This window comes from Phalacrocorax aristotelis, chromosome 5, assembly GCF_949628215.1.
Source record: "Phalacrocorax aristotelis chromosome 5, bGulAri2.1, whole genome shotgun sequence".
NCBI classification, from domain to species: Eukaryota; Metazoa; Chordata; class Aves; order Suliformes; family Phalacrocoracidae; genus Phalacrocorax; species Phalacrocorax aristotelis.
In genome coordinates this window covers 29,932,511-29,952,548 of record NC_134280.1, presented here as the reverse complement: position 1 = coordinate 29,952,548, position 20,038 = coordinate 29,932,511, and positions in this window count along the sequence as shown.

The window sequence follows — 20,038 nt, the reverse complement described above, 5'->3', positions numbered from 1 at the left end:
GTTGTAACTAGCACCTGGGCCTGGCGGAGAGCGGGTGTGGAATCTCCTGTTTGGGGTAACACAGAGAAACCCACTCTTGCAGCGTGCACAGTTGCAAGAAGATGAGTTTGGAAATAGTCTAATTATTTTTAAGAACTCCACGCAGAGTGACATTACTTTGAAAATTGGCATCCCTGAGCAAGGCTTGGAAGATACCCTTCCTGTGAACCCTCCCCTCCTCCAAGTGTTGTGTGGAGCTTCAGGCTCCCCTCTGCTCCCTCGCAATGCCTCTCCCCAACAGATTTCTTCCTTGCATTTCCCCAGAAAGTTCCCTTCTTTAGTCCCTGTGACCTGCTCATCCCTACTGACTGCAGCTAACCTGCAATGAAGGGGTTGTGGAGGTGAGAACCAGAGTACCAAAACTGTATGTGTATATTGACAAAGAAAATGGACGTGTATACAATAAACAAAAAAGACCACTGCAGGAAGGTGCATGATCAGACTGTGACCTGGTGTAAATCTGCTCTGGCATGCTGTGTTCAGCTACAGACAGTCTGGACCACCAACAGAAAGAAGTTAAGTGCATTTCTGCACAGCAAGTATTATCTTTCATACTTCAGTGTGCCTGGGGTGAACCTCCAATATGAAGAATATCTGCAAAGATAAAAATAGCTTCAAAGTGGTATGAGAAGATTAATCTGCTGCTTTGTATTCATTCCATGGCTTCAGGAGTCAGAGAACCTGGAAGCTGAGTTCAGAGACAAGTCTAGATATTGAGTTCTTAGTGCACATTTTGCCAGCAGATTTCTAATACCCACAAATAGATATGTTTTATTTTGGTGCAGGTGTCATTGCTGAGGAAATAGAGATGTTACTCCTTTTTCTCTGGATATTGCTTTTTATTTGTCAGCTTATTCCTGCTAATCTGAGTCTGCGTACCACATGGATTTCCAGAAAGATAGGAATTTTCTCTGCTTCATGTAATTTTCTTTAGATTCCAGCCTGAAATGATTATTGTTGTTAATTTAGAAAGCAGAAGCCATTTTACAAATCATTACCATGCAGACTACTTCATAGCAGTAGTGTTATTACTTTTAAGAAAAATGAGTTCTGAATTCTCATGCTGGTCAAATAGGCTGACCACGTGTGAAAAATAACAGAAAATGTGCCTAAGATTTCTCTGTTGTCTGCATCTAGGGAGAAAGCTGTACCAGTTTTCTGTATAAAACGGTCTTCCTTGATGCTCACGTTCCCAGGCACTTTCCATGCAGCCCGCCTCATCTAGCCCAGCTGTTCCTCATCATTAGATATCACTAGAATATTTCAACCAACAGCAACTCCTGTTTCTCCCCATAAACATACAAACAGATCAAATGACCAGTTATGTCAGAGCATCTAGATATAAAGTAGGTAAATACAATTTTAAAAAAAAATCAAAGCAAAGAACAAAAGAGTAGAATGACCATCCAATTAAAAAAATAAATTCAAGAAACTTTTACCACACAACAAAAAAACAAGTCTAGCAACAGTGAATGCTAGAAGCACCTGCTCTCCAAAAATATCAGTTCTTGTTTTTAGTGTCCAGATTTTGAGGGGAGAAAATAATGTTTGCCTCTTTCTACAAAGGTTGCCTAGGGCAAAGATTTTAAAAAGTTCTTTTAACTCATGTACAAGTCTGCAGCAGAAATAATCACCTGAAGCAGACATGCTTAGTCTCTGGGTCCCTGATGGACATGTAACTCAAGCTGCGTTTCATAAACCTGCTACAAACCTTCAGCTGATCATGTGCAATTCACAGAGCCTAATCAGCTCCAGATTAAATACCCTGCTAGGAATGATAGCTGCTGTTTTTTTAAACCTGCTTTCATCTTTGAAAGACGCTACAAAATAATCCCAGACAGATTGCACTGCAGGTGTCTGAAAACAAAATACCAGAAGCCTGGATTATCATAGCAGCATCTGTATCAAATGAAAGAAATTGAAACATCTAAGTCAGAGGCACGCAGGAAACCGCTGATAGCTGGTGCTTCAAGGGTGGCTAGGGAGCAAAGGTATAATATGCAAGGTATATACACTTCCAATCTGGAGGATAAACAAACTTTCCATCGCATCTTTAGATGATTGCCAGTGCTTTTAAATACCTTCCCCCTTTATCAGGGTGAGGGCCAGTGAGGACATGGAATGAAATTTTGTAATGCTACAACTCAAATCAGAAAGTCGTCAGATGCAGAACTGCTGATAGTAGTCTTGGCTATTCATATTGACAGCCAGTCAGGATATGTTAGTCCAGGCTCTGTTAACCTAGTGCTAACCTTCCAACATGAACCAATGCCTCTTCTGATATCACCAGAAAGAAGTTAGCATATGACTTGACTTGGGAAAGTCTCTATGTAGAATATGTTTCAAAAGAACTTGCTCCTTACCAAGGTATAAATAATATTGATCTTGCTGAGTGAGCACACTAGGTCTGTGTATTGCTAGGAAATAAATCAAGTTTTTGGATTTCAACAGTAGTCTCTTATTCAACACCTATTTCAAGAATCCAGTTAGGTCCTGTAACACATGAGCAGGTGGTGTATTCCTGGATATTCCTCACAGAGACAAACTCTTTCCCATTTTAACAGAAAGAGGAATATTTCTGTTGCAGAAGGAATATGAAGGAGACAAGTTCCAGAGGCACAAACATGGATGACTAATTTATCAAAAACTCTTAGCAAGGATGCCGTAAGAACACTGGCGATCAAGTTTACAATAGTGATGATCGTTACAGAAGAGGAAACCGCAACATGAAATATTTAGTTTAACAGGAGGTTAAGCACAGGAAGACAAGCTTAGTTACCTCGGTAATAACAGGTGATACCAGTTGGGCAGCTCAAGACCTGCATTGCGTGATGAAGGGTATAAGGCCACAGGGAAAAGGCAACACAAACAGCAGGGTAGAGCAGCTGTTGCTGAATTCTCCTATTAGGTGAGTGCAGTAATCAAGTATGATTAAGATTTATTCATATTACTAGCAGGCTCAGCTGTAGGCCAAGATCCTGCTGTGTTCTGTGCTGTAAGGCCCAGGACAAAATAACAGATCTGTTAGAGAAATTTCCTTTTGATTTGCAGCAGCAAATAAGTCAGTCAGTGCTGTAACTAACAGAAAAAAAATATAAGAGCTGTAGGAGGCGTCCCAAGCACACCACAGGTCTAAAAAGCGGTAATTACCAGGGGACATTGAAGAATAGAACCTCATTAGCTGGCACATAACTAATCCACACAACCTGTAATTTGCATGCAAAAAGAAGGTGGCAGCCTGTTTCTCAACAGGTGGTTAACAGCTAAGACAAAGCTGTACTGAAACTTCATGCCACTCATGTTTGCTTACTTTATATCATATGCAGTGTAAATATGGATAATTTATACTTCAAAGAAACCTGGGAATTGTAATGAACAATCCATTGCATTAGTATAACATCTTTTTAATCACACGTGTTTGAATAATCACTGATTCTACATGTTCAGCTATTCTCAGGGTTCCTCAGTCATTAGTGTGAAAGAGAATATTTCTGTATGAAGGGCTATTAAAAATTCTTTTATAATGTGACCATCTCTTGCTACACATCCCACCACCTAACAGGCCAGCAGCAACCCATCATTTGGTCAGAAAAATAAGTACTTTTCATTTATTCTGTTTCTTTTAGCTGCTTTAAATGCCTTTTAGTGACTGGGGGAAGGGGGGGAAGCAAAATGTCACAGTAACATGACAAACACATAAGACTGTTTCAGGAAACAGAGCTGTGGCTCTAGATTCTTCTGAAGCAAGCATCACTTTCCAAACTGTAGATCTAACAGGACAGGGTTTCCATTGCTCTTCACTTTTCTATCTTCTTTATTACAACCTCATACTCTTCAGAGTATGCTACTTAGTCCATAGTTCAACAGAGTTCTAAACCCAGCTTTCCCCTCCATGTACAATAATGGAACAATGTACAATATTGGGCACCACACTATTTTAAACACAGAAATATTATAAAATACAATACAGTAAAAATGCCCCTTTTCCATCAGAACTGTCTCTCATTTACTGAGATCTGCGTGCACACCATTGTTAGCTACTCCTCTCACCACTACTACTACACAAATGAACTCTTTTGTGAGTATCATATATTCCAGCACAAGTTAGAATACACAATAATTAGGATATAGTTGCCAGTCCCCTCCCCTCAATATTGTGAAATGTTGATGGTAAAGTCAAGTGAAGAAAGTAAGATGATAAAAAAGAATATCTTACCAACATTCAGCAAAGAATGGAAGGGAACACAGCTGTGGGGCTAATAGCAAACAAGTCAGAGGTTTTATTAATTGCAGTTCAATTTGTACCCAGGTGAAACTTAGCATCAGTAATTTACTTTTGATTGCAGGAAAAATTATTTTTAATAAACCACTCTGGGCTGTAATTTCAGAACTAACTCACCGTGTACCCTTGTGCAACTAACTAAGCGTTCATAGCCAAAGGATTTTACAAGTTGTTTAGTAGGATTCCTCAGCGATGTTTAAACAACTGCTTGTAAGTCATTGTATACATGATACTGCAGTGAGGTATTTTTGCCATCAATGGAAATATTATGATACTAAAGGCTCCAGTTATTCACCATATTGTCCAATTTATTAATAAGAGACAGAGAAGCAGCAGAAACATGCTGGTCAGTGATGTTATGTAGAACACATTTGTCAGCTGTTCTGACATGGATATACTTAGCAAGTAAAACATATGCCACCAGCAGAAAAAAAAAAAACAAACCACTCACAATAAGCAAGCACTTCTAACTGTGGCGTGACACCAGCCTGCTCATCGCTAGCTGATTTCACTCTTGTGAGTTAAAATGTAAGAACAGTGTCAGGAAAGTAAGACAGGGTGGCAGGGAAAATCCTACTTAAATATGTACTTTGATTTATATTTTCTTCAAACTAAATACATATTCACATCCCAAGAACTTGCCACAACTGATCAAATACTTCCAAGTGGTAGGTTCTAAAAAAGCCAGACTGCAGCTATTCCAGTGTGACTTTGCAAAGGGCAGGGAAGATATCACTCTTTCCTGGACCCAGCTGCACATGCACAGGGGAGAAAAGGGCTCCAAGGGATCTCTTAAGTCATCAGGTCCAGCCCCCAGCTACCACTGGCTATTCCATTGCACAGTTCCTTTTATACATTGCATTTAAAAGTAATTGGGAATTTTGCCCTTCTACTACCACTGGAAGGGTGTTCCAGAAGCTCATTGTTAGAATCACTAAATCCTCCTACTTCCCAGCCTAAATTTACTCATGCCTAACAGAAACCCATTTGTTCTTGTGCCAATGCTAGCATTAATAGCTCATTCCCCCTGCTGGTAGAAATGACCAGAGTCTCTATGCTTACAGCATCTAAGCCCAAGTGATGGGTGAAAATTTCATGAGACTGCGGTTGAAAACTTTAAGGATGTTATCTTCAGCATAGAGATGCCCAGAAGAGCAAGGACTGCATTACCTTGAGAAGCAGAAGGAATATGGCTATCCCATTACAACACATATTTGAGCTACTAAACCTCACTGAGAAAAGGAACTTACCCAGCTACAGCTGGTTGGAAGCTGGTTTGCTGGATATGGACATGCATCATTTAAAGGTGCATCAGTTGCTTTTCTTAAGTTCACCCAAAAAAACCAAAAATTCTTCCTCCAATAATTTGCAGGTGCTGAGGCTCAGGTAAGAGACTTCTACACAGTCTTGCCTTCAGCAGAGAGACCTGTGCTGATGCTGCTGTCATCACTGCTGTCATCCTATGCTATAAAAGGTAGGTAAAAATGCTGAGAAGCAGCAATGTTTGTCAGGTGGGGAAAATCCTGGCATTTCCATAAAATGCAGCTCTATGCAATACAAAAAAAAAAACAAAAAAAAAAAACACAAAAAACCAAAACCCACAAACCCAAAACAAACCAGAAACTGCTATATCCAGTTAGGCATCCTGCCTTTTCTCCATAGACAAACTTGGACCAGTTTCCCTGTTTCTTCCCTAATTAGGCATAGGGATGAATCAGACATTAAATACACTATCCTGAAAGACTCCTATTTGAGGGTGTATCTAAGATTTATCACTGATTCATCTAGAGAGCCTAAAACATTTAACCATCATTTCTCTAGACAGATGGTCTGAATTTTTAAGAAAAAATCAGTGCAAAGTATTATCAAAGCATTGCACTAAAGTCCTAGGGTGTCCCCAACACATTTGAATTACTAAAATATATTTTTTGTCACATAGATATCTTTCAGTGTTGGACGTGGATCACAGATTGGTGTGTTATCCCTTGCACCAATCCTTACAATTTCCTTACAAGTCTGATATACAACCAAAGAAAGTCCTCTTTCAGCTTTGCCCTACCAATCAGTCTGCACCTATGGATTCCCAAATTTTAAAGAGGTCAGTCACAGATTTGGTGATTCTCATGACCCATCTGCTAAAGACAGCATCTGGTAATGTCAACATAGTTGTTTTGTAACATTGCATCAAAATTATGCACAGATTCCAGTGAATGCTTTGCATAATTTCTCCTGTTAATTCCTTGAGCACATTCTTCCTTCCTAAGGAAGCTCCAGAAAATTTTCAATCTCCCAAGGCACAGAAAGAATCACAGCCCAATAATATTTTATTAGTTTACTAGACAGGAACAGCCAGTGCCATAGTGCAGTAGGTATTTCAGGGGGTAACTTCTTCTGCTTTGTCAGCTTGGTACAAAGGCAAATAAGACCCAAACAGTCTTTCTCTATGTAGTATGCACCCCTCAGTCTTCTTGCTAATATTCTGGACAAAAATCTCAGCCACAAATGTCTAGAGCACAAAAACCTCCAAAGCCCTCACAACCATGGAAGTGGATATTCCTTTCTCACACCCACAAGAGCCACACACAGCCTGACCATGTGGATTGTCATGTTGGGAACCTACACTTGGGGGAAGAGAAATTATGCCCTTTACCCCGCTGCTTCTATTCTTCCTCTCGCCCACATGAACTCACACTTAGTCACCCTTCAAAGATCTTATTAGTTCTCTATATGCATATGTTCCCCATGATTTTCTGGAGTTACTTGTCCCACTAGTTAACTATAAGTTTAAATACACATTGATATTTGTTGTTACTGTGGAAATGTAGCATTTTTTTAAGACTTCCTTGGAAATTAAAGCAGCATTATTTTATCCTCCATGGAGTACCTTTGTAGCATATATGATTGAAAAAGTGCTAGTTCTCCTATACTACGCACACACCCCCAAGAACATGTTTATTATTCAAAACCCATGCTTCAAAAATAACTTTTTCTATTATTAATTACTAAACTTCTTACAGGGAATTAATTAATTTGCTTTTCTCTTTTAAGTTCCATCCATACCTTATGGCTAAGAAATGCTCCAACTTTAACCACCTTCTAGTTTCTCATCCTCTTCATTCTGCTTTTTACATGTGGGCAACAGAAGACCCATAAATAAAGAAGGGGGTAACTTCTTTTCTCAAGACTTGCCTTGAGAAACCAAAGGCTTCAATGCATAATGATGCCAGGACAATTTCTTGCTGCAGATGGGCTGAAGTGGCATGGCAAAGTTGTCTGTATGCATACATGTGCCAGGTACTGCTCGAAGTGAGACATCACCAAAAGCATCCAGTTAAGGTTTACTTGCACCAACTAGACTATCACATAAGTATTAAGAAAACCATACAAATGCATTAACTTGCAGCAGAAAATATTTGCTTATTGCAAGCAACTCCAGAAAATTAGCTGCTCCTACTTGTAGCTGAAAGGGACCAGTTTGCTGATAACCAAAGCATTGCAAGCATAAATTGCTTGAGCAAGAACCAAAATCAAAACAAATCTCACCTCTGATTAAATTGGATTTCAGACCAAATCTTCTTCCCATAACAAATGCTTGTACAAAACTTGGATCATGGGGCTGCAAAATAAATAATTTAATTACAGAAATTTGAATTATTCTTTATTTTTATTACTGTTCTCATGTGCTGATACTGCATGTGGAGCTTGGATTGCAAAATAATTTCTTAAATAAGCAAGCATGCTTCAACTGGTAGAGCTTGGTGGATTGAAGCATTAAACAGCAGTGGAACATGCCCAAAGGTAAAAACGGATAAGCTGCACTGTCCAAAGGACAGTCTGACCTCTGCAGGCCAAAGGGACTTGAAGGCCCTTCACACTGGACAGTGTTTTCCTGCCTTTATTTTTTTATATTACTTTAGCCCCATCCCAAAATTTATGTTGCTCTCCAACATAGTTGCATAATCAATGAAACTTCCATTTACCAAAGAAGTCCTGCTGAGCACAAACTATCTCTTTTTCCTTATTCTGCCTATAGATAAATTAACTTTTCTTGTAGAAGAGAAAACTGTTTCTAAACAGCCACAACCATCCATTGATTCGGTGACTATTTAAGCAATGCAAGTCTTTCACAACATTATACCACCTAGAATGTTTTTGAGGGGATATAACAATAGCTGAATGGATAAGGACAAGGAGCATCACTAATAAAACAAGAAATCGTGCTTAGAATGAAAGCAATGCAATCAGAGTTATATAATCTCTTTTGCATTATTTTGCATTCTTATAACTACAAGAAACCCATGCAATTCTATTTCTGCTTCAGGAAGGTTGGCCATTCAACAGTACAGATTAAAATGTCAGCCTGTTTTATGATAGCTGAAGAATGACCCTATTTTCTTTACCTCAATTGTTTTAAACTTGACTTTCCCACCCTACGCTGCAGTGCAGTACCCAGACCAGTATAAAATAGCACTGGTTACCACCCAGGAGCTACCACGCTTGCAACCTCTCCCTAGTATCCAGGTGTGGATGCTGACTAAGACTTTCAGACATTTCACATGACCTTAGATTCCCTGTGGTCCTATCTTCAGCAGTAGAGCAACTGTAAATCTGCCTTCATTCCTTTTTTAAGAGTTCCTTTTAGAGAGGCAAATTGCTGGGCAGAGCTTACATGGTACCTCCTTTTTGCTGCTGGGCTACAGGGAAAGATGCCTTGTAGTTAGTAATTCCTAGTGCCAGAGCAGCCCTTACAGATGTGGCCGTATGGTAACAGCCCTCAGTCTAGGCTTAGATAAGTACATTAATAGGTTTAAAGTGACATTTAAATGCTGGTTTCTTGAACCCTTTTTCATCTCAGACATATGTGTAAAGGCAATGAGTTGCAGAGCCAAAACTAGAATCTGTACTGGAAGCACTAATGTGCTTATCCAGTCAGGGTATAAAATGTTATTTGGCTTATACAAGCTGTCATGCAGCTGAACTGCAGGGCTCAAATTTAAAATATTCATGATCATTCTAGCAATATTCCCCCCTCACTGCCTCCAAGAGAGCAATGAAGGAACAGTCTTACATTTTCAGATGTAACTGTTTAACAGAGGGAACATCTTTTGTTGGGCTGCCAAACCTGAGTCATCCCTACAGACTCATTTCTAGAAGCGTGCACATAGGACTGACAGCTGATCACAAGCTACCTCCTAACTTCCATAAAGATCTTATAGGTTTTAAAGTAACCTAGTAAAATCAAGACACAGTAACCTTTTCTTTATAGTAGCAAACATTAATAAAATTCTCTGTTGCTGTAGTTATGAAGAGGAAAGACTTTTATTCATAAAACTAGGTCACTGAGGATATAATGTGCTCATACAGCAGGGGAACGCTCTCTGAGCATGCAGATAGCATATTTCCCAGCTTGCTACTGCAGTTTGGACTGCCCTGTTTGCCTCCCAGCTGCTCCCACTGTGGTTCTGGCACTGGACCTCACAGGGCCTCCAGCAGCAGCAACGCAGGCCAGGAGCAATGGACCCCGACAGCTTTCTCCACTGGTATCGCTGTGAGAAGAAATGGGATCTTCTAGTGGCACAGAACCTTTAGCAGCTGGTGTGTTAGAGTATTAAGACGGCAAATAGCAGGTGGTAACAACTTTAACTTCTAAACAGCACAGATATTGGGTAAATAATAATCTTCCCTTCAGGATTTTTTTTTGCTGATGCCACCATATCAGCCAGTACAGATCAGTATTGCCCATGTAACCTCTCCACGGCAGGGAGTTCCTCCCGGCTGGCTAACTGCCACAGAGGAGTTTGGAGGAGCACACGACTGCTGTCTCTCCAGAGGCTGGGTCACCATGTGGCATCCAGCTTCTGGGGACAGGCTTGGGCAGGGATGGGAGGGCTTGTTTCATGAGGGTCATCTTCGCAGAGTAAGTCCCTGGGTAAAATGTTCCAAGAGCCCACAGGGAAAAGGGCTAAGCATCATGCCCAAGACCTGCAGCGTTTGGGCAAGATGGCCTTTGCTGGAATTACAAAGGCAAGGAGGCCCCCAGGTGACTGACTCCCTCCCAACAGCCTAGGAGGCTCCCCACTGCCATCTCCAGGCTCTTTGGAGGAAACCTCACTGCCGGGTGTAGATGTTGGTCAGCATCTCTCCAAATTCCCTGCCTCCCTGCTCCCAGCCGTATCAGGCACCAGCAGCCCCCACAGCAGACTTGCTGTTGCAGCCAGGTCACCTTTCACACTCGCTGCCATGCCAAGTGGCGGGGCAGGAGCAGGGAAGGGCTCGGTGGCTGTAGCAATTGAGTGAGGGCAGCCAGATCTCTGCAGGTGCAAGCACTGTATCCTTCTGTCTTTCTGATCCCTTGGCTTCCCATCATGTCACTGTTGGAATTGAGGCACCTGTGAATGAGGACTTTGGGTCAGCATTAGGGGTGCCTCCCCTCTTTGAAAAGCTCTGGAATTACTGGAGCTCTCTGATTTCATGGTGGAGTGTCTTGGGTTTCAGTGAGCGATTTTCCCATGTCAGGCAAGCACCATTTTTTCCTGGCCTCTTTCTGGCTCCTCTGTTGCAATGCTACACCATCACTTCAATGGAACTGCAAACAAGACAAGAAGTGCCAAATGCTCATCCAGTGATCCTCATACCACATCTTTCACAGGTCTCAGGTGGCTGGGTCAGGAGGAGACATAGAGAGATCCTTTGCTGCCTCCCCCGAAAATTGACTCTGTTTTCATGGAAGCAACTGTAATCTCTTCCCGCTTATCCTGCCAAACCCAGCGTCCAACCAGCACAAATCCCTGGTGGGATCTGAATTAGGCTGACAGAAAGCCCTGTTGCCTTTCCAACTGACGTTTAGAGAGAGTAAAGATTTTCATACATTTTTTTCATTTTTACACTAAAGATGTCCTCAAGGAATTTAAATTGAGATATTTCCATTACCTTCCCCAGCAGACATTTCTGTCCTAAGACGAAAGGTGGCTGAATAACTAGAAGGCTCTTTGCTCAAGGCACATAGTAATTAACATACCTTGTGCCAGGAGGAAGAGGATTAGGCTCTCCCCAGCCATCTGATGAATATGCCTTGCCAATGTCAGAAAAGCATTTTTCTATATAAATTGCACAAAGCACATATCCATATACAATTTTTAAATTTAGTAATTTTCCATTGAAAATAAAATCTGATTTTGTGTAGTGCAAAAGGGTAAAGTGGAAATGCACCACAGCATAACAAGGCACGGAGAGTGATGTTATTGAATCTTAAATTTTAACTTTGGGCACACTGTCACTAGTAGTCAAAAATGGCCATGTAATGCAAGTTCTCAGAGATTTCACAAATCACCTTCATGACATCTGTACTTGCTCAGGAAATACATGATTGACGGGATGAATAGGAAAATTGGAACAGGCATGTGAGATTTAAAACAAAGACTTTGAAATTTATTTGGAGAAAGTAACACTGTAGGGCCTAGGAGGAAGAGACACCCATGTTCTCTCAACTCTCATTTGATACACCATCCTTCACCAAAGTATTTTCAGTTACAACAACAGATATGTTGTACTCTGCAGAAAGGTAATTCAATTTTCTGGTAGATTTGATATATTCTTGCTTTATGTTTCATTGAAGTCTGGAGCAAAACAGACTTGTTTAGTTTTCAGTTGCCTACCAAGGAGGACAGAGCTCCAGCTCTGGAAGAACCAGTCTCTCCTCTCCAGAAGCTGAGCTGCTTAGAAGCTGGCAGACATCATTACAGAGATTTCCCCATTCCTGACCCCATTCCACTTGGCCAGCATTTGGAATTGCTGGGTAGCAGGCACATTGGTATCCTCCAGGCAGATCATGGAGACTTTGGGAGTAAGGACTTCCAAATACTTCCTCCACAGCAACCCACGAGCTACACCTACAGGTGGACCTTCCTCCTGTCAGGCCTTCAAGCAAAATAGGACCTCAGTGCTTCTCTACCTGCAGCTCTTAATGCAAATAATAGAAGAAGCAGGAAAAGAGAGAGAAGATGACATATAGATTACTGCCAACCCATGTCTTGTGTCAAGGCAGGAAATGCTTACCAGTCATTTAAGCCTTGAATTCCAGGTTCCATTGCTTCAATAATGTCATGGTTTAGCCCCAGTCAGCGACTAAGCACCACACAGCAACTCGCTCACTCCCCTGGTGGGATGTGGGAGAGAATCAGAAAAGCAAGAGTGAGAAAACTTGAGGGATGAGATAAAGACAGTTTAACAGGTAAAGCAAAAGCCATGTGCACAAGCAAAGCAAAACAAGGAATTCATTCACTCCTTCCCATGGGCAGGCAGGTGTTCAGGCACCTCCAGGAAAGCAGGGCTCCATCCCATGTAACGGTTACTTGGGAGGACAAATGCCATAACTCCAAACATCCCTGGCTTCCTCCTTCTTCCCCCAGCTTTATATGCTAAGCATGACATCATACGGTATGGAATATCCCTCAGGTCCATTTGCGTCAGCTGTCCCAGCTGTGCCCCCTCCCAGCTTCTTGTGCACCTGGGAGATCATGGGAAGCTGAAAAAGTCCTTGACTTGTGTAAGCACGACTTAGCAACAACTAAAACATCTCTGGGTTATCAACACTGGTTTTAGCACAAATCCAAAACATAGCCTCATACTAGCTACTATGAAGAAAATGAACTCTATCCCAGCCAAAATTAGGAAAAATATTCATAGCCTACTAGCTGGATCCTGAAATATGCCTCAGCATCCACTGATTTCAGAAGCAGAACATAAAATACACTGTGAGGACCAAACCTGGATGGAGCTTTATGCCTAAAAATAATTTTTTCTACCTCTAATTTTTGTCACTCCTTTAAAATCCATAGAACAGCTTTGTTATGCTTCATGATCCTTGTCACAAGTACAAGCCTTCACATTGGCACATTTTAAAAATAACCAGTGAGTAAGATCGTGTTCTCATTTCTATAAAAACTCCCCTACTGATGACAAAAACTGGTTAATAATTTAACAAAGTAATCTGAGTGTTCTAAAAGTGGCAGAGTCGTTTATATTTAAAGAAAGTGCTTAGTTATAGGAGATTAATCTGCAAGAGAGGACTATTATTTAATAAAGAAAACACTTCCAAAATAATTTGCATAGACTCCTAGCATCACCTACCTTTGGGTAACTATAGGCTATTCATTCCTTGTGCTGTCTGCTCTTATGGTTAGAGAATGGCTCCACTGAGAAAAAGCTGGCTACTTACAGATTAAAATACTACTCTTCAGGAGGTTAATGCAGTTTGGCCCATATAATCAAGATCTAAACTCCACCACTTCACCCAGGCCACAACAAAGTCAGAATAAATTCGGGGCCCTGCAATACAGTTTATTGATGTGAAAATTGGAAAGAATTGGAGGGTTTGCATTTCTTTTGTGGATTCTGGAAGGTTGCTTATCCTCACATTATCAAGGATCTACATTTACACTGAATGCCATTTTTACTGATATTCATTTCAGGTTACCTAGGGCCTGATCCTCATAAATATCTTAGCAAAGACCTGGACCGGCACCCAGGCCATTCAAACCTCTAAAAGTTAAACAGTGTGCATCTCAATTTGAAACTGAAGAAGGTCAAAACTAGTGAACATTTCTAGAATGTTCCTCTAAAGCATCTTACCTCACTTTTCCAACCTTTAAAACAAGCATAACACCAGTTTATCATTAAGAAATATTTTTAAGGATAACTACCAATTGGAAATTATGGAAAACGGAAAAAATAAGTATGTGTTTTCTCTATTTGGTTAGTGCATTCCCACATCCTTCACATTTCGTCTTGCAAATAAGGATATTAAAATATTTTTAAGTGTTTTATGAATGATATTTATATTCCAAAATTTTAATAATTTAACAGGGTTGGTTTTGTTTTGTTTCATATATTATCTTTATTCTTCAGGCAAGTTAAATTTTATAACAAAATCTATGAATATGGCATACTGAGCTTCTGGATAGCTGAAAGTGAAGCCCGAAAGAAAAATTACAGTTCCAAGGCATTTTCTAATTTGGTTTATAAATAGATGGCTTTGACATACCACTCACAAAAACAAAGCTATAGTTAGCTTGCCTGAGGCAGCTGCGCAGCTGGGAGAAGAACGTACACTAGCAGCCTATCTGTGCAGTCGCCTGTGTTGTGATACTTGCTATCAAAACACCAGTTAAAAACACAGGAAGAATTAGCGTTTTGGCTCAAGGCAGAGTGATAAGAAGCAGTCTTTGATTTTATGTTATCCAACATGTAAGCCACTGAAGAAAATCAAGCTAAGTAGATTCTTAGTTGGAAGCAGCAGGTAAGAAACTCTAATGCAACTAACCTTCTTGAGTGTTTTTGTACAAGGCATGTAGACTCGTGAAAATTATTGTTTCCTGTGGTTGTAAAGCTTTTTCACTATGGATAACTGTATAGCAAAATAATTTGTATATTTAAGTCAAATGAATGGCACAAATATTCTCAGAGTATGACTAGTGGAATGAATATCCCACAGAATAGCACATCCTGTTTGGGACCTGATCCAGGCTTATGTCTGTCAATGGAGGTTTTTGCATTGACACCAGCTGATCTCAGCCCAACCATGCAGATGAATATTCTGCTATACCGGCAGCATTCTGGCTCTGAAACAGCACAAAACATTAAAGACTTCAGCTGAAGCTCAGAAGTAGGTGCTCTTGAACTGATGGAAGCTTGCTGGTTTTCTCTTAGATGATTTGGGCTCTAACTTACTGGATTGACGCTCTATTGCCCTCCCTTGAGTAGAGCAGATAAAGCAATTCTGAAGTTTATTTTGTATTTATTAAATTCATGTATTCAAACAGCAAAACTAGGATGCACATCCAAACTTTCCAAAATCTCAGTTACTTCAACATAATAACTTCTTTCAAACCCATCTTTCAATGAAGCACACTCTAGCTGATGAATAAGCCCAGTGCATGCACAAATATGAATGGATAAAACCTTGATATCACACAGTGAATGCCATAAAGGCCTTTTATGCTATATGCAACTCTTTTTAAAATCAAGAACAGTGTTTTCTGCCCATTTAGTTAATGCTTCTTCCAACGTTAACTTTCAGTGTTGTAGACACATGTATTTTGCAATCACAAGAGCAAAACTCTATGTGCTTTAAGGCTGAAAAAGAGCAGGTATCCTCCCACACACCACTTACAAAATGATCTCTAAAATTCTGAGCTGCTACATGACCTTCATTTACATCAAGTGTATTAAGTTTAAACATTTACTTTAAGTAAAAATAAAAACCACCACAACTTTTCCCCACAGAAGCATCCATACTTAGTATGCAAATACCATCAGAATTCATCATTTAGAAACAAAATTTTCCTTCCTTGAAAGTACAAACCTGAGACTGCTATATAAGTGATAGTCCTTTTGCTTCTAAGAGTAAGAAACACAAAAAAGAAAATTAAAAACAAGAGTCAAGACATGCCTGAATTTCACCACTCAGTCCTTTCAAATCCACTTACAGCCTGAGCATTTTGACTGTCAAGACATTGATAAAAATGCAATGTAGTTCTTTAAAACAGTGGCTGAAGAAAAAGAAAGGTAAAAAAAAAAAACAACAACCCCAAACCCACAACTTAAATACTTTACATCAAATTTCCAGAGAAGTCTGAGTGGCTTGCAAGCTCATGTCTTTCCCCCCTCTTCAGATGTAATTCAAGAATTCAGTAAGGTATATACAAACTGATGAGAATGGAGCTCAGATTAATTCAGAGAGAACATACAGAAGAAACAAGCAAAAACAACAATAAAAAACTCATGGCCCAAACAAGCCCAAAAGAACAAAGCCACATCAAGTTACCCTGAATACTACATTTGCAAAACATTTATTAAATCAAATCAATACTAAGCCAGTTAGAACAAAATATTGGGCACAAAACAAAGTAAACCAATCCAAAAATCTCAAGTAACAATAAACGGAGCTAAAAGCAAAGAGGGAAAAAATACATGAAAAGAACATATGCAAGAACTGTATAGAAGTGTAACAAATTTACAATTGTAGCAAACAACTATAAAGTTTTAGGTTTACAGTCAGCAAACCCATACAACTTGAAGTAGTCAAAAAAAGAACAGAGGAAAGATCTGCCACTGGAAAGAAACCCCTTGACTACCGTAGGATAAAAAGAAACCGCAGAAGCCAGGTAAACCACAGGAAAACCAAAGCCCACACAGGTTCTCATTGGCACAGCTGTTTGTCACAGCCACCTTTGCCTTTATGGGCTGCACTCCCCACTTGAAGAAAATCTCCTCTGGCACAGCTGGGCAAGGGTTTCAGTGCCAGCTGTTCCCCTCAGCCATGGCAGACTGTGCCAGCAGGCAGACTCCTCTCAGCAGTGCACAGTGAAAGGACAAGAGGTACCTAGTACAAACTGAAATACAGGAAATTCCATTTAAGCATAGAGATAAAAATCTTTTTAACTGTGAGGGAGCTCAGGTCCTGGAACAGGTTGCCCAGAGAGCCTGTGGAGTGCGTGTGCTTGGAGATACTCAAAATCCCATGAGATGTGGCCCTGAACAGCCTGCTCCAGCTGAGCCTGGTCTTAGCAGGGACATTTTGGATTTGTGCTGAAAAGTGTTGATAATACAGGGACGTTTTCACACAGTAGCTTACACTTACTTAAGTAGCACGTACACTGCTTACAAAGGCAAGGCATTTTCTGCTTCTCACCCCAGCCCATCAGCAAGCAGGCTGGGGGCGCACAAGGAGCTGGGAGGGGACACAGCTGGGACAGCTGACCCCAACTGACCAAAAGGATATTCCATACCATATGACATCATGCTCAGCATGTAAACCTAGGGGAAAAACGAGGAAGGGTGGGACATTCGGAGCAACGGTGTTTGTCTTCCCAAGTAGCCGTTATGCATGATGGAGCCCTGCTTTCCTGGATACAGCTGAACAACTGCCTGCTGATAGGAAGGAGTGAATGAATTCCATGTTTTGCTTTGCTTGTGTGTGCAGCTTTTGCTTTACTTATTAAACTCTGTTTATCTCAACCCTCAAGTTTTCTCACTTTTACCCTTCTGATTCTCTCCCGAGTGAGTGAGTGGCTGTGTAGTGCTTAGTTGCTACCTGGGGTTAAACCATGACAAGGAGGTTGGACTAGATGGTCTCCAGAGGTGCCTGCCAACCTCAGCCTTTACTGTGGTACTGTGAACTTAGAGGAGACAGTGGGAACACTGGGCTTGCCAAAACACAACTGTCAGATTGTTGTTGTTTCCCTATGCAAACACTAGAATGTGAGTCTCTTACAGGAAAAGTTGGTTGAAAATGAACTTCCAACCCATTTTTTTCTGCTAATTAAAAATTTTGCATTCCAACATACTCTAGGATTAAATAAAATAAAAGCAAAATAGAGGAGTTGACCCACTGGCTGCACTAGGGAGCTTGAAAAGGATGCAGTAGGCAATAAAACAAGACCCAAGGACGAGAGACAGACAGATGTGGATGCTTGGTTGCCCTCTACAGCTTCCATGAAAAGGCAGAGATTTCTCTGAAGGCATAGGCAATAACTACACAATTACATAAAGCTATATTCATGATACAGCCAAATTGCACTTATCACACCCTACTTTGGGAAAATAAAGATGGAGAACTCTGCATTGCAGATGAATTCTTATTTTAAAATGGAGGAGTGTGTGTGAGGGAGAAGAAAAGAAATTAGCTAAGCACAGAAAAAGTGAACAGTCTCTGTAAAGTTGGAAATAAAAACATGTAAAATACAACTTCATTACTGTGTTCTCTTTTAAGCTCTAAAAAGTAGTGTTTACCAATCCATTTCACAAAAACCACTGGACACTAACATCTAAGATAAGAATATAGAAGATAATTCTTGATAATATTGAACACTTAAGAGTTCTTTACATCCACAAAAAGTGTTGTATGAGCATTAACTAATTGTGGTGGGTGAAAATATGCTGGCTTTGACTCCAACATTATCCTGACCCCAGATTCAATCAAAACTGCAGTGTGTTGGCAGTAACTTAGGAAATGACAGTTTGCTAGAACAGACTGGGAAATTAACATTAGACACATTTGGATATCCATAAAATATTTGTTACAATAAAGTCAGTATATTTATTTTTAATTGTATGTAGATTGAGTCTAACACCATTAAAATGAAGAGCACAAGTATTTATTTCCATCATCATTTGGGCAACTGATTGATTAGTCATCATTAGACCAGAATTTTAACAGAGCTGCTTTCAGTGTATGGCAAAATCTGCTGGTAGTCACATACTGCCTTACAACTCTTCTCTTTAGACTTCAAAAAGCAGCACATGCACAATCTTTGTTATAATAATTTTTCCCCTCTTAGCAGTAGCCAAAAGGATCAAAACGAGCAGTAGTCAGGAGAAATATTATCCACGTATTAAGCATATAAAAGTAACATACAAGAAGAATTATGGAATCTGAGATGCGATGAGCCACCACTGGATGAAAAGCTGGACATGAGCCAACAATGTGCGCCTGCAGCACAGAAGGCCAACCATATACTAGGCTGCATCAAAAGAAGCGTGGCCAGCAGGTCAAAGGAAGTGATTCTGCCCCTCTGCTCTGCTCTGGTGAGACCCCGCCTGGAGTGCTGTGTCCAGCTCTGGAGCCCTCAGCACAGGAACGACATGGATCTGTTGGAGCAGCTACAAAAATGATCAGAGGGCTGGAGCACCTCTCCTATGAAGAAAGGCTGAGAGAGTTCCAATCTATACTACATCTCTAAGTCATATTCCTCATTTCTACCTCCCTCTTCATCTTAACACTTTAGTGTAATAAAAAGCAAGTCATGTACATGCATTGCATCCACAAGGGATGGATGCAGTATGTATGCTGAGAACTATGCCTACCCCCTTCACTGTTAATTCTTACAGCACAACCTCCAGGCCAGCAGCATCTAAGCTCTCTGCATGAGCGAGCAAGGGTATATTTTGATTCTGCAACTTGCTTGTACAATATTAATAATGACTAAGTAAGCTATAACCAACGTTTTTACCTGCAACAGTACTAACATTGATGCAATTTGACATAGCAAATATGAAAAGCTGACCAGCTTTAGTACACTGAAGTGCATTTTTATTTGAGGATGTGAGAGATTTAAAAACCTGTTTACAAATGCTAATATTTGGGAAGAACTGCTTTTCAGTTTTCCTTAAGGAAGGAACATTGACAAAGAAAAACCTGGGTTTAGAATCACTGACACTCTTAAATCACATAAGCTGTAATAATGATCTGTGTTAAGGCATTTCATCAAAACAATGCTTCTGCACTTCAAGAAAATTATTCTTACTTCCAGGACCACAGAAACAAGGTAATTTTGTGCATCAAACTTCTAATGACTCCAGTGAATCCAAAGCCAACTAAAACCATGTTATTGATTTCATATAACTCTCATATTCCAACTGGAACTGGACCTCCGCTGTACTTGACACTCTATAAGCATATCATTAATTGCATCTTTCATGGGAAATATAAGCTATCACCAGACTTAAAATTTGATTACAGTATCATGTTTGTAACTAAACATTTAGATGGTTGAACAATATGTTATGTCTTTAATGAATTATTTTCTGACAGCACAGTAGTAACTTCATTCAGCCAACTACATAATACATAGCTATCTTCAAGTATCGGTTGAAAACTGCAAAGCATGTCCTGAAATTTTATGACATGTGGAGGCCTCAGAAACAATATGCCTATGC